Raw genomic sequence first — 13435 nt, 5'->3', positions numbered from 1 at the left:
AAGCTAATGTAACTACTGCAAAAATAATAGCCAGAAGCTATTCACATTGCCTCTCATCTCCTGTTTAGTGTTGAAAGATTTTGGTGCTTCCTACAACAAATCCAGGTTCATGCTTTTCAGGGGCACATCAACTCCCCAAACAAGCATACTTACAATGCCATTCCACTCATGAGCGAATACGAGATACACGAGTCTACCAATTGTTTAATACCGTTAGTAAAAATGTCCTTGTATTTTTGTGGTTAAACACTCTTATTAAAAACATAAAAACAATTCTAGGGAGGCTTTTCCTAATTTTGTTGACAAGAATTGCAGTTTTGCCTCATTCTCCAGTGGCTGCTTTACTCTATAATGAAGCTTTTGAGCTAGATGTTTTCAAGAAATGTTCCAGGTTTTATCTGAAAACATGGCCACCATGCCCTCTACAATTTTAAAATTAAAATCGAAATGTAATGGGTTCAAGTAGGAATTAATATATTCTTTCATCTATAGGGAAAAAATCAGTAGCTTCTATCCTATGAGAAAATGGACTTTTCATAAATATTGAATACCACTACCCACATACTCTACAAGTTGGTTGCCTACAAAGACGGTAATTCCATTAGAGGCTTTCAGCAAGGAAAAGATAAGATGGTTGAGATAAAGTAACTGGCAGTCTTTGTTACTCTGTTACTGTTTAATTTTTAAAATGTAGTGAACAGCAATGTTGTACATTTTGCAAACTTTCAAAAGAAAATTCTACCAGTTTTCTGATAACTCTGAGTCATTTATTAGGCGATATCTTGTTTTACAAGCTGTGTGACTTGGTTGAATATTTGATTAGTGGTACATGCATCATATGCTTCTATCAGAGAATAATTTTAGCCATATAAAATATTCATCAGTATCTGATACCACCCGAAGTGGAAATCTCAGCCATTATCTCGTCCAGAAAAGGACTTAATATTTCATAATAGGAGAAAAAGTGACCAATATCCTTTATTTCCTAAAGAAAGCTGAATTTAGACTAGGAAGCCACCCTGACTAGTAACTGTTTTCCCAAACTAGTTACTTCACTCCCAAGTTCCTTTAGAAATCATATAACTAAACCCTCAATGACTGAATTGCCCCAGCTAGAAAATGAAAGTAAAACGCCCCCTGGTCAGATAGAGCCATAATAAAGCATAGTGAATGAGTCAGTACTTTAGGATCTTGTTTACAGGAAAGTTATGTCCTTTCTAGCTTTAACATAAGTATCTTTTCAATATGGGACATGAAGGTGAGTTTTGGGTTTTTTTTTTTTTTTATTAGAGTCAAACCTAGAATGATAAAATTGACGTTCACTAGCAGTGTGTACAATGGGTGGGGAAGAAAGTTGATTTCCACTTGTCTCACCATGTGACCTCTCAGTGACGGAGCCCAGAGGTCAGTCTTTGCCCTTGTCATCTCCCTATAGACTAGGAATCTGATATTGACTTACTTCCAAGATGATTACCATTTTCTCACGTGCTACATAATGTACTTATTTATGGGTCTTATCCCTCCAGACACATACCTGAAAATAATCCTCCCATGGGTTCTCCTTGCTCCCTAGTGCTTTCCTTGTATTCAGAAGAAGGCCGGACACAGGAGGCACTCGATAATAGTCAAATAAGTAAATGAATGAAGAAAGACAGTAAGGGATTTCAGAAGATGATGTAACTCTTTACTACACTTTGAAAGTGGTGAACTACATTTCTCTCAAAGGTAAAAGAAAAGGCAGGTGAGACCAGTTTTAGCATAGTTTTCTATTTAAACAAAGTCTTAGCTTCACACTAAAAATTTGTATTATAAAGAATAAAATAAATGTGAAAATTTTGTATCTCTAAAACTTTGGGATTGATGAAGTTTGTACCATCCAAATGCTTAGCCTCACTCACAGGGTTCCTTTTTGTTTTCAAATGGATCTGAATGCAATGATGTAAAGAACTTCATAAAATACATAGACATAGATTTTTATCTTGATTGGTGTAATCGATTCATCCAGCAGCCCAAAAACAATTTTGACCTCATAAATCTGCCTTCTGCCACTTGCTTTACTTTTCATTCTCGATAGCACCTGGCCATTTTGTGGATACAGCCTAGCGGCTTTCCACCTACAGAGCTGAATCGTGGAAGAGCTGTAGGGTTTTCGGGCACTCGCAAAACCCACTGCAACCCAGGTACTCCTCCACACAAATGAATTGGTTCCGTGTCCTAATGGGATTTCAAGCCAAACAACATTGTGGACAAATTATAAAAACAGATTCAGCCACACTTGAAAAGAGGACCCAAACAAACTTTATACATACATACAATTGATTTCCCAGCTCAACAAATAATTTAACCAAATATTTCTAATCTCAGGAGTCTAAAACTGAATAAGTTAGTCTTGCATCTTGATCAGCATAAATTGTTAGTTGATAAGTTAGCAAGCAGATATAAAGCTAACGCTATATTGTATTGAAGTATTTTTGTACCACAAAAAGGGAAAATGTTATTAAAGGAACATTGAATTTATTAATTTACAACCATCGGGGAAATACTGATGTACTGTTGCTCATATATCACATGATATTTAAGCCTTTGTTTGTTTTTTCAGGTATTTTTAGAGATTTCCCCTCACATACAAGATTTACTGATGTGCGCCCGATGCTTTCAATAAAGAATTCATAGCTATTATGGTATTTATAGTACATAATTTCTTGGTAGTTATTAATTTACAGATGACCAATTCCAGGAAGTAGCTTTACTAGATATCTGGTATTGAATAACCTTAAGAAAGCTTTTAAATCATCCCTAGATTTATAAAGCATTTCCTTGTTTCTTGGATTACTTAAGCACACTAATTTCTGGAAATGCCTAGTCAAAAGCATTAAATTTAAAATAATTGTAAGTCAGAGTGTTGATGGTTATAAAAGTGCAATTACTGTACAGTTCACAGATACAGCCCTATCTACGAATAAAAGCACTGAGATTGTGGTTTGTATTTCCAGCAAATCATTGTTGAAAGCTACAAACTGGATAATGGTAGGAAAAATTGTTCTAATCATATCTCTATTGTCATAATAAGACATGCCTATTTTTTTTTAAAAAAAAACAAGGATTCTAAGAAATTTCTAAGCCAGAAACTCAGGCTACCGCAATAGTTTCAATACATGTTTTAGAACAATGGCAGTTTGTCCCGAACTCCTTATTTAAATTGAACGTCACCTCTTTTCTAGAACAGGAGACAGACTTCAAGATCTACAAGGGCCGGAAGGTAATGTAAATAAGTGATGTGAGCCACCTGGTGAATGGTCATGTGGGCCCATGGAGTGAGTAGCTGAAACCATGGCCAATCACTAAGCACCAAGCTTGCATAAATGCAGCAATGACTACATTATTTTTGAGATACATAACCCAACATTGCCAGAAATTCCAGTGTTTTAAGAAAAAGTCAGATTAAGGTTTTTATTGGCAACTGTCCGAATTTTATATACTGTTTTATGTTTTTAAATCATTTGCACATATTGGACTTACTTACCATGTTTTTCAGACTATATGACGCACCAGACCATAAGACGCACCTAGGTTTTAGAGGAGGAAAATAGGGAAAAAAATTTTGAAGCAAAAAATGTGGTCCTGCTTCTGCCTCCTGTGACCCCGCTCCACCGCCACCCACCAACCCCAGTGAGCCAGGTAAGCTACATTTGTCCTATAAGACGCACCCCCATTTCCTCCCAAATTTGGGGGGTGCATCTTATAGTCCGGAAAATACAGTAAATCCTTGAGAAACCAGTTTTCCACCGTGTGTAAAAGTCTGAAAAGTCAACAGTATTTTCTTAACTAAAGACTAATGAGATACTTTCCTGCTAAAATCTCATTCATTTAGGGCAGTGCTGCCCAATTAGCTGGTAGTGGCATTTTCCCCAATTACAGAGTGAATTTCCTATGCCTAATTATGCAATCATTCTACTGAACATCTGTGAGTCCCAACATCAGTTTCATGCATATACTTTTATCATATTAAACAGTACAGCATCTTGAAGGAAAAATGGTAAGTCCCAATGTACCATCTTGATATTAATTTTACTATAATTACTTGAAAGAAGATTGATCATACCACCATAGCTAATTTTTGACACATTCAGGAGGGTATTTTGGTGGCATTATCCTAGCAAAACGGAGCATAGGAGATCCAGAACAAAACTAATGTTTCCTAGTTTTTTAATTTCAAACCCTATGGCTTTTAACTCTAGAAATATATCAGTTATGGTCGAAAATGCAGTATTATGAAAAAGTATTCACTCTCTATACTTTTCATCATCAATGGAACAAAATTAATCAATTTTATCAATCATCATTAAAAAATGTTTCTACCTTCTAACCCTCACCACATAACTAACATGAAATTTAACAATGAGAGAGAGAGAGAGATGAGAGACAGAGAGAGAGATCTTGTTGATTCTGTGTTTTTGGAGAACCTGAGTAACTACAGCAAGCTAATTTTATACATGTTGCAGCTAAACTCCATCTCTACCATCTTATAACTTGACACATTTTTCTTTTTAGTTTTTATTTGTCTGCAATTGAAATTAAGGAATTTATATTTGTTCACAATAAACTTTATTGTATTAGAGTCAACTGACTATTCTTGGCTTAATGTTTCTTTAGAGGCTTAATTCAGGTTTCCCACATATTCACTGTCTTCCCAGGTTTATCTCAAACACAGAGGATAGAACCGTACTTGCTTCAATCGGCTTACTTTTTGAAGTTAGGTCAATGTAAGTTACTTGACTTTCTAAAAGAATGGTCTACACCGGACATAGCCATTGTTGAATGTTAGATGTTGTTCTTGTTTTTCCCAAGCATAAAAAGCTACCTTCATAACTTTTGAATTGTACTAGACAGATTGTAATGGTCAAATTGAATGACACAGTTTATTCTGACTTAGCTTATTAAATTCTCAGGAGAGACCAAATCTTTTGAATGAATAATTCCAAATAATTCCAAGTATTGAATTGAGCTCTGTACCCCAAGGGGATTTCGACCATCTGCTAATTCTGCTAGGCAAAGGCTTTTACATCTCTCAGCTTCGGAGAGGTAGAATCCAATTTTCTTCCAGCTCCCCGCTTTCATCCCACAGGTAACCACTTTGTCTATGTAAAACGAACTTTTGCAGCCACCTTGTGTTTTTGAATCCAATGTATTTCTTCCCCACAATGACAATAAATGGATATATTAAGACACAGAAAGAGTATTGTTTAAATAGATAGAGTTGTTTCAGAGAATCTGATGTCCTTTAAAAATTATTTCCTGAAGCATGTGTTCACTTTTACATAAACAATTATTAGGTCAAATAATTCTTTTCATTTTGCCCAATAACTATTTTGGAAGGTGAATGTTGTTGAATTTTGAAATGTCACAGAAATCTATTGGTATCTTTACCTGACCATCCTTCCAACCCCCCTACCCCTTCTGGGCACAGTCATGTGTAGCAAGCCTTTCAGGAACAAGGAATCCATTCAGGACTTAGATACCTGGGCCAGTTTCCACTCAACAGGTTTCCTATGCACTTCTAGGTACCAAACAGCAACTCTCGTGTTTCTCCAAAAGAATTCTTAATAGAGAGGGGATTAAACTCTAAGTGGTCTCCCAATTTCGCTATTTCTGAAGCCCAGTGTTAGGTTGCTGAAAGTTTACTTCATTTGTACCTTCATTCATCAGGAGCCTCACATGCTTTAGAAACCGAGTACGTGATACAATGATTTGTGTGTATGTGTGTGTGCATGAAATATTGGAGTAGCTAGTAATTTGTTGTGTTAAAGGCACATACACATGTTTGAGCACCTCTTTATCTTTTGAAAAAATCCTTCTGTGATGTTCTTAATTTCAGGTTTAAAGAAAGAATGTGAGATGAAAGTTACTGTAATTTAAGTAATAATCAATATAGTGACTTAAAGACAAAGGTAAAGAAATACCTGTATGTATTTGCTCAACTCCACTCTAAACAAATATTTACTTGTTATCTGAACATAAAGAGTAAAAGGTCCTCAGGGCTGGAATGCACCAGTGAATGTCCCGTCCATAAATGTCAAAAGCCAGATTGTGGGAATGGTTCCACATATTTAAGTTCAATCAGATAAATATATAGTCAAGATGAAAAAGGAAACTCACACTCAATGGGGACTCCCCAAATTTGCAAATGTGAAATTGAATGGGAGAGAAACACTAAAACTATTTTTTTATGAATATAATCTGTCATCTGGAAAATGAGTTTTATACAGATGTAATGAATTCCCAAGAATAATTTGTACAAAGTCCCACTGATGGTGTGAAGCTTGTGTGACCCCCGGCGAGTGCCATCTTTGTAGCGGTTTCCTAGCATTGCCAGCATCGCCTGTGCTCTCTGAGGCATGGGACTGCTGACAACCCACATTTGAACCACGTGAGTCTACAGCCATACCTGAACTCGCCCAATCTCATCTGAACCACGTGATCATGCAAGATGATGTGTGAACACGTATTGAACTTGAACCCACAGTTGAGCTCTCACCTTGAAATCAAGAAGGGGCATTGCTGGAACAAACAACGTTGGTAGAATCAGCTTGTAATCACTACTTCAGCAAGACATGGAAATTCCATGGGCAAGAGTAATTTACTGGTATAATCCTAAATCAGTTTCCTTCTTCTCAAGTTTAAAGAAATGCAAGCTAGAAAGACTAAGATGGGTCAGGAAACAAATATTCCCTGAAATCTGAAATTAATGGATAAGGTGAATATCGTTGATAATTTAGCATGTTTTTAAATTTATTTTATTTTTATGATCCCTTTATTACAAGGGTAATATTTAGGCCAGTGATATATGTGTGTCCCTTTTTGTTAACAGCCATGTATTCTGTTTATTGAGGACCAGCTCAAGAGCCATTGTACTAAATATCTGGATAAGAAAATATTTTAGAGATCAAATGCTTTTCCCCTCATGCTCACTGATCATCACATTTGTTTATTTCCTTTCCAGTCATGGCTGCAGTAGGTGGTTTCCACCTACTTCTAAACTGATTTAAGGGATATTATAAGTAACAGAAATAGATATAATAAAGCTATCATAAAAAAATTTAAAGGATAGTAAAAGAGAAACTCAGTTTAATGGTCTATAGGAGCACTGACTAAAATTGAATAGTATCTTCAATAGCAGCTTTACAAAAAATGAAGAACACAGACATTCTTTTTTATACTGTTCTCTATCAGTGCTGTGTAAAAAGAGTGGAAAAGAAAAGGTTAAGTGATAGGAATTTTTTTTTTCTTTTCTGTTAATCTCACAATGGTCTTCAGAGAATTTTTCTTTCAAGTCTTAGTTCTCATTTTCTTCAGAAATCATCCCTGTGCCAGTCATTTTTAATTGCCCTTCCAATATCGATTCATTCCACTTCTCTTTCTGATGGAACACAAATTAGTTTAGTGGGTAATGCTTCTGTTTAAAAATACTGAGCTTTCCACAATCCCATGAATCTGAAGATGGTCCTGTGACCCAGTTCCGGGCAAAGCGGTATAAGGGGCAGTTGAGGGTTGGGCTCCACCAAGTGTTAGTGTCTTCCTGAAAAACTGGGCAAACCTACTAATTACATCTTCTTTCCCTTTCCTTTTTCCCTTTCCTCCTTCTTAATTGAAAAGGGGTGCCTCTTAGGGCAACAGGGGTTTTTTGGAAATGTGAGAATGCCCTTTCAGTAAGGATGGCAATGTTGAAGATTAGGGGCAGTCTGCGACCTCCATGTCATCCTGTCACCATAACAGCTCTGGACTACTGTCTGCCTCCAGGCTCCATGCCACATCAGGAATTGAAATAAAATACAATGAAACAATAAACCCTTTGAGTTTCTGTGACACACAGCTGAAGACAACTGTAACTCAGACTTCCTTTGTGTCCCCACTCCACTCTGGTTTAGGGGCTCCTCCTGGTTTGCACGGCGCCTCCTGCAACCCCAGCACAGCATCTTCTGTCCTCACTACCTCATGAATTTCAGGAATACAGATACCATGTCAGTCTTTCAGTCAAGTATGTCCCTAGAACTTTGCCCATGTCTACATAGCACATAGTAGGTTCCCCAAACATTTGTTGAATGGGGAAATAATAAGAAATTATATTTACTACTGACATGATAGACCAAACCCTTTCTTTTTTCAATCCAGACTACTGAAGTAGCTTTCTCATGATTCTCCCTGCTTAAAAACCCTTCCCTTTGCATTAAATATCATTTTATTCTTGTTTTCTGTCTGTGGGTATCTTTCCATCTGAAGTGTGTCTCTTCTGGCGATAGATGTATGGGTCTTGTTTTTATTGTAGCATTACTTACAATTAGAAGCAACATAAATGTCCTTCAGTTAACAAGTAGATAAAGAAGACATGGTACATAGGTACAATGGAATATTATGCAGCCATAAAAATAAATGAAGTCTTGCCATCTGCATCAACAAGTATAAACCTACGAGGTGTTATGCTAAGTGAAATGGTCAGACAGAGAAATATAAGTGTCATGTAATTTTACTTATATGTGGAATCTAAAAAAATAAAACAGAAACAAATTTCTAGACACAGAGAACATGTCAATTGTTACCAGATGGGGGGATGGGTGAAAAAGGTAAAGGGATTAAGAAGAAGTACAAATTGGTAGTTACAGACTAGTCACAGGGATGTAATGTACAGCATAGGGAATATAGTCGATAATACTGTAATAACTACATATGGTGCCAGCTGGGTAGTATACTTACCAAAGGATCAGTTTGAAAGTGATCACATATATAAATGCCTAATCCTTATGTTGACTAATGACTAATATAATATTGTGTGTCAACTGCAATTGAAAAAAGTATTTTATAAAATCTTTCCATATTTTCTCATTTACACTTAGAATAAAACCCAAATCCTTTTACTCTTCCGTAAAGCTTGGCATAATCTGGCTACGTTTTACTTCTTTAAATATATCTCCTTCCCTTCTCTTCATTAGACTCTAGTTACATTGGCTTTCTTTCAGTTGTTATAATATTCCGAGTTGTTTCTCACCTTAATATCTTCATGCCAGATGTTCTGTTTACACAGATGTCCACATGGCTGGCTCCTTCTTGCCTCAATCTACAGAACCTCATCAAGCACTCTATTTTTTTAATATATTTATTGATTATGCTATTACAGTTGTTCCATTCCCCCCCCTCACTCCACTTCATCCTGCCCACCCCCTCCCTCCCACATTCCCCCCCTATAGTTCATGTCCATGGGTCATACTTATAAGTTCTTTGGCTTTTACATTTCCTACACTATTCTTACCCTCCCCCTGTCTATTTTCCACCTATCATTTATGCTACTTATTCTCTGTACCCTTCCCCCCACTCTCCCCCTCCCAATCCCCTTTTGAAAACCCTCCATGTGATCTCCATTTCTGTGGTTCTGTTTCTGTTCTAGTTGTTTGCTTAGTTTTCTTTTGTTTTGGTTTTAGGTGTGGTTGTTAATAACTGTGAGTTTGCTGTCATTTTTACTGTTCATATTTTTTATCTTCTTTTTCTTAGATAAGTCCCTTTAACATTTCATATAATAATGGCTTGGTGATGATGAACTCCTTGAACTTGACCTTATCTGAGAAGCACTTTATCTGCCCTTCCATTCTAAATGATAGCTTTGCTGGATACAGTAATCTTGGATGTAGGCCCTTGCCTTTCATGACTTGGAATACTTCTTGCCTGTAAGGTCTCTTTGGAGAAATCAGCTGACAGTCTTATGGGAACCCCTTTGTAGGTAACTGTGTCCTTTTCTCTTGCTGCTTCTAAGGTTCTCCTTATCCTTAATCTTGGCTAATGTAATTATGATGTGCCTTGGTGTGTTCCTCCTTGGGTCCAGCTTCTTTGGGACTCTCTGAGCCTCCTGGACTTCCTGGAAGTCTATTTCCTTTGCCAGACTGGGGAAGTTCTCCTTCATTATTTGTTCAAATAAGTTTTCAACTTTTTGTTCTTCCTCTTCTCCTTCTGGCACCCCTATAATTCAGATGTTGGAACGTTTCAAGATGTCCTGGAGGTTCCTAAGCCTCTCCTCATTTTTCTGAATTCTTGTTTCTTCATTCTTTTCTGGTTGGATGCTTCTTTCTTCCTTCTGGTCCACACCGTTGATTTGAGTCCCAGTTTCTGTCGCATCACTATTGGTTCCCTGTACATTTTCCTTTGTCTCTCTTAGCATAGCCTTCATTTTTTCATCTAGTTTTCAACCAAATTCAACCAATTCTGTGAGCTTCCTGATTACCAGTGTTTTGAACTGTGCATCTGATAGGTTGGCTATCTGTTCGCTGCTTAGATAAATTATTTCTGGAGCTTTGAAGTGTTCTGTCATTTGGGCCATTTTTTTTTCTTGGCGCGTCTGTTACATAAAGGGGAGGAGCCTTAGGTGTTCACCAGGGTGGGGTAATGCTGGTCCCTGCGCTGTGACGCTGTACATGGGGGAGGGGCTCAGAGGGAGCAATGGCGCCTGCTCCACTCTCCACCGCATTTCAGTCACTCCCTCCACCACCCACAATCAAATTGGGCCCCTCTAGTGCTGGTTCCCGAGTGGGTGGGCTTGTGCACGCTCTAGGCCCCTGTGGGTCTCTCCAACGACCTCTCCTGTGAGGCTGGGAGTCTCTCCTGCTGCTGTCCCAACCCCCACAGGTGTTTTCAATCAGAGGTTTAAGGCTTTATTTCCCCACCCTGGAGCCCTGAGTTGCGTGGTCTGCTTCGCTCCCCGCCTTCATCCGGGTTTATCTACGCGTGAATGTGGGGCCACAGGGTGCTACCCACCACTCTGCCTGCCCCGCCCTCCGCCACTCTGAGTCTGGCCCTCTCGGTCCACCCGTGCGCGAATGTGGGGCTGCAGGGGCCGCTAGTGATCGGACTGCCTGCCCCGTTTGTCCCACACTCCGCCAGTCTCCGTCCCGTCACGGCAACGTGAGTCCTCTCCGCCCTGGTTGCCCATCTCCACCCCTCCTACTGGTCTGGATGAATGTTTCTTTTTTATCTACTTGGTGTTGTACTTCCTTGCCGTTCGATTTTCTGTCAGTTCTGGTTGTGCGAGGAGGCGCAGTGTGTCTACCTACGCAGCCATGTTGGTTCTCCAGCACTCTATCTTATAACCCTCCCATGGGCCGAAGAGAAAATATTTATGTGGCTGAGCAATTAGGGCTTTCTGAGAAATGTTTACTAAATCTTGAGACCTGGGCTAAACCATAACCCTTACAAGGTAACTTATGACCAAATAGACAGTGTGGGCTGCAGATGTATGTGCTTACATTTCAATAGGAGATGAGACCAAGGACCGTGGAGACATCCCGAAAGGTGAGAACCCAGGATCCCAGGACCCAGTTTCTTTTGAAAGAAACTCTTTCAAAAAGTGAAGGAAAACAGCTGCTTCTCTCTCCTGAATAAATGTCCAAATTCGTTGATTAGGTTTTTTGGGGTGGGGGGCAGGTTACTCTTCTACGATATAGACACTGTAGTATATATAGAGTGACCTCTGGCTCTCTTTGCATGGCCCCAAAAGGAGGACATTGTAGCACAAGGAAACCAGCACATTATTGGCTATAAATAAATAATAATAAATGTGCTCTGTTCCAGAAACACCATGTTGATGTTCAAAATAACATTAATAAATGTAGATTAAGAACCCAACACTCCTTTATGTTTTTACAGTTCTCGTCATTATGTGATACTGCATATTGTACATCACTCTATGGTGGTCCACGAGTCCAGAGTCATTGCTACGTTTATAACTAGTGCCAAAAAGAGCTTATAGAAGAAGATGAATGAATAAATGAATAAATATCTAAAAGACAATATTTTTGAGAACTAGATTGTATAGCTTTCTACTGATTTGGCTTATAACAGAGGCAAAATTATACATTTTTTAAAAAATATTATTTATCTCTGAAAAATGGTATGTGTAACATATATTTGAAAATTAAGTTTTTATAAAGGCCTGAAATGAAGACATTTTGTCTTTTTGAGAAACTGATTCCTTTGATTTAGCTACCAGCTGTATAGTTAGTGATATTTATATTTTTATGTAAATATTGAATAATTTATCTGTAGTCCTGCTTAGCAGCAGAGCAACTAAATTGGGCAGAAACAAGACTTCTCTCAAGCTGTTTTAGCTCTTCCAAAAGTTCTGAACAAGAGCACAGTTAAATCTTCAGAGTTCTGCACCATACATTAACTGGAAAACTTTAAAAGATCATACTGTAGTAATTCTCCATCTTTATTATATGAGTACTGACAACAATTTAAATTTGTGGACAACTCCACCTTAATGGCATTTCGAGATGACTTACTCCCAAAATACACTTTGCAGAACCTTCACAGTGCACTTGTTAAGCATCATCTACTGAGTTACTGAAAGTCTTCAAAAAATGATAATTTATATCTTAGTGGAGTTGATATTGAGCACTCTTATATTTGCATAATTTGTTCAAGCTGACCATCTAAAAATATAATAAATATATTGACACCATGAATGTCTGAGAAATATAATTCTCAAAGATTTCACTGAAAGAGAAAATAGGCTCCAAATTATGGTTGTGGCTTAAACTTTTTATCCTCTTTAAACTTTTATCATTTTAAACTATTTCTTACAGTAAAAATCATCTATTCTTTAAAAACTGCTAAATGTAGCAGACATTTTTAAATTCTATCATAAAAAAGTAGTAAAAATTACCTAGAATTTGAGGAGGAAGCAAGCAAAATGTACATTTCAGAAAGCGAAGCTAATCATAACCAACATATTAACCAGCCATGATTATTTACAAATGTGTTGTAACTGTGGATAATGGTGTATAGACTAATCTCATGGGGAGGATACCCACCAAATGTAACAGAAAAACTGCATGTTGGACATTGTAAGGTAGCAACACTAATGCCTGCAGAAGCGGGAATCCCAGGTAAGCAAGAGCTGAGAATGAACTATCGTGGAATCATGTCTCTAGCGCACTCCATGGAACATGGGCTTCTCCCCATCTCAGCACTTACATCCTTGTAGTGAAGAAGGGCGCATGTTAATCTATTCCCATTGTTTCTAAAGATCATTTAAATCCTTTTTGTCTGATTTTTCTTAAAATCATCTGATTTACCAAACAGATATCTCTTCTGAGAAGAAAGGGTGCTGGTCCCTCAATATCAGTATTTTCAACCATTTATCAATTAAAAATAAATTAATCATGAGCCCTGATCAGTATTATTCAGTTGGTGGGTGTCATTTTGCAAAGCGATTCTCTGTCAGGGCATGTGCCTAGGTTGTGGATTCAGTCCCTGACTGGGGAGCTTATCAGAGGTAACTGATCGATGTTTCCTTCTCACATGGATGTTTTTCTCCCTCTCTTTCTCTTTCCCTTCCCCTCTCTCTAAAAATAAATAAATAAAATCTTAAAAATAATTAATTAATCATGCTATT

At 37.7% G+C, this 13435-nt stretch overlaps 1 protein-coding gene across 5 annotated transcripts in view; it reads right to left on the bottom strand.

Moving 5' to 3' along the window:
* Positions 1 to 13435, bottom strand: part of ZPLD1 (zona pellucida like domain containing 1) — a 276647-nt gene that overhangs the window by 67477 nt on the left and 195735 nt on the right. Inside the window, exon 1 of one of the 5 annotated variants that reach the window (XM_053918321.2) lies at positions 3524 to 3536. The exons of the other annotated variants lie outside the window; for them this stretch is intronic. The gene's annotated coding sequence lies outside the window, so the exon portion shown is untranslated. Of the gene's footprint in view, positions 1 to 3523; positions 3537 to 13435 lie in introns of those variants that run through there. 5 annotated transcript variants of the gene reach the window in all.

This window comes from Desmodus rotundus, chromosome 2 (genome assembly GCF_022682495.2).
Source record: "Desmodus rotundus isolate HL8 chromosome 2, HLdesRot8A.1, whole genome shotgun sequence".
Taxonomy (NCBI): domain Eukaryota; kingdom Metazoa; phylum Chordata; class Mammalia; order Chiroptera; family Phyllostomidae; genus Desmodus; species Desmodus rotundus.
Note: the sequence above shows the minus strand (reverse complement) of the source record. Positions and strands in the feature narration are given on the sequence as shown.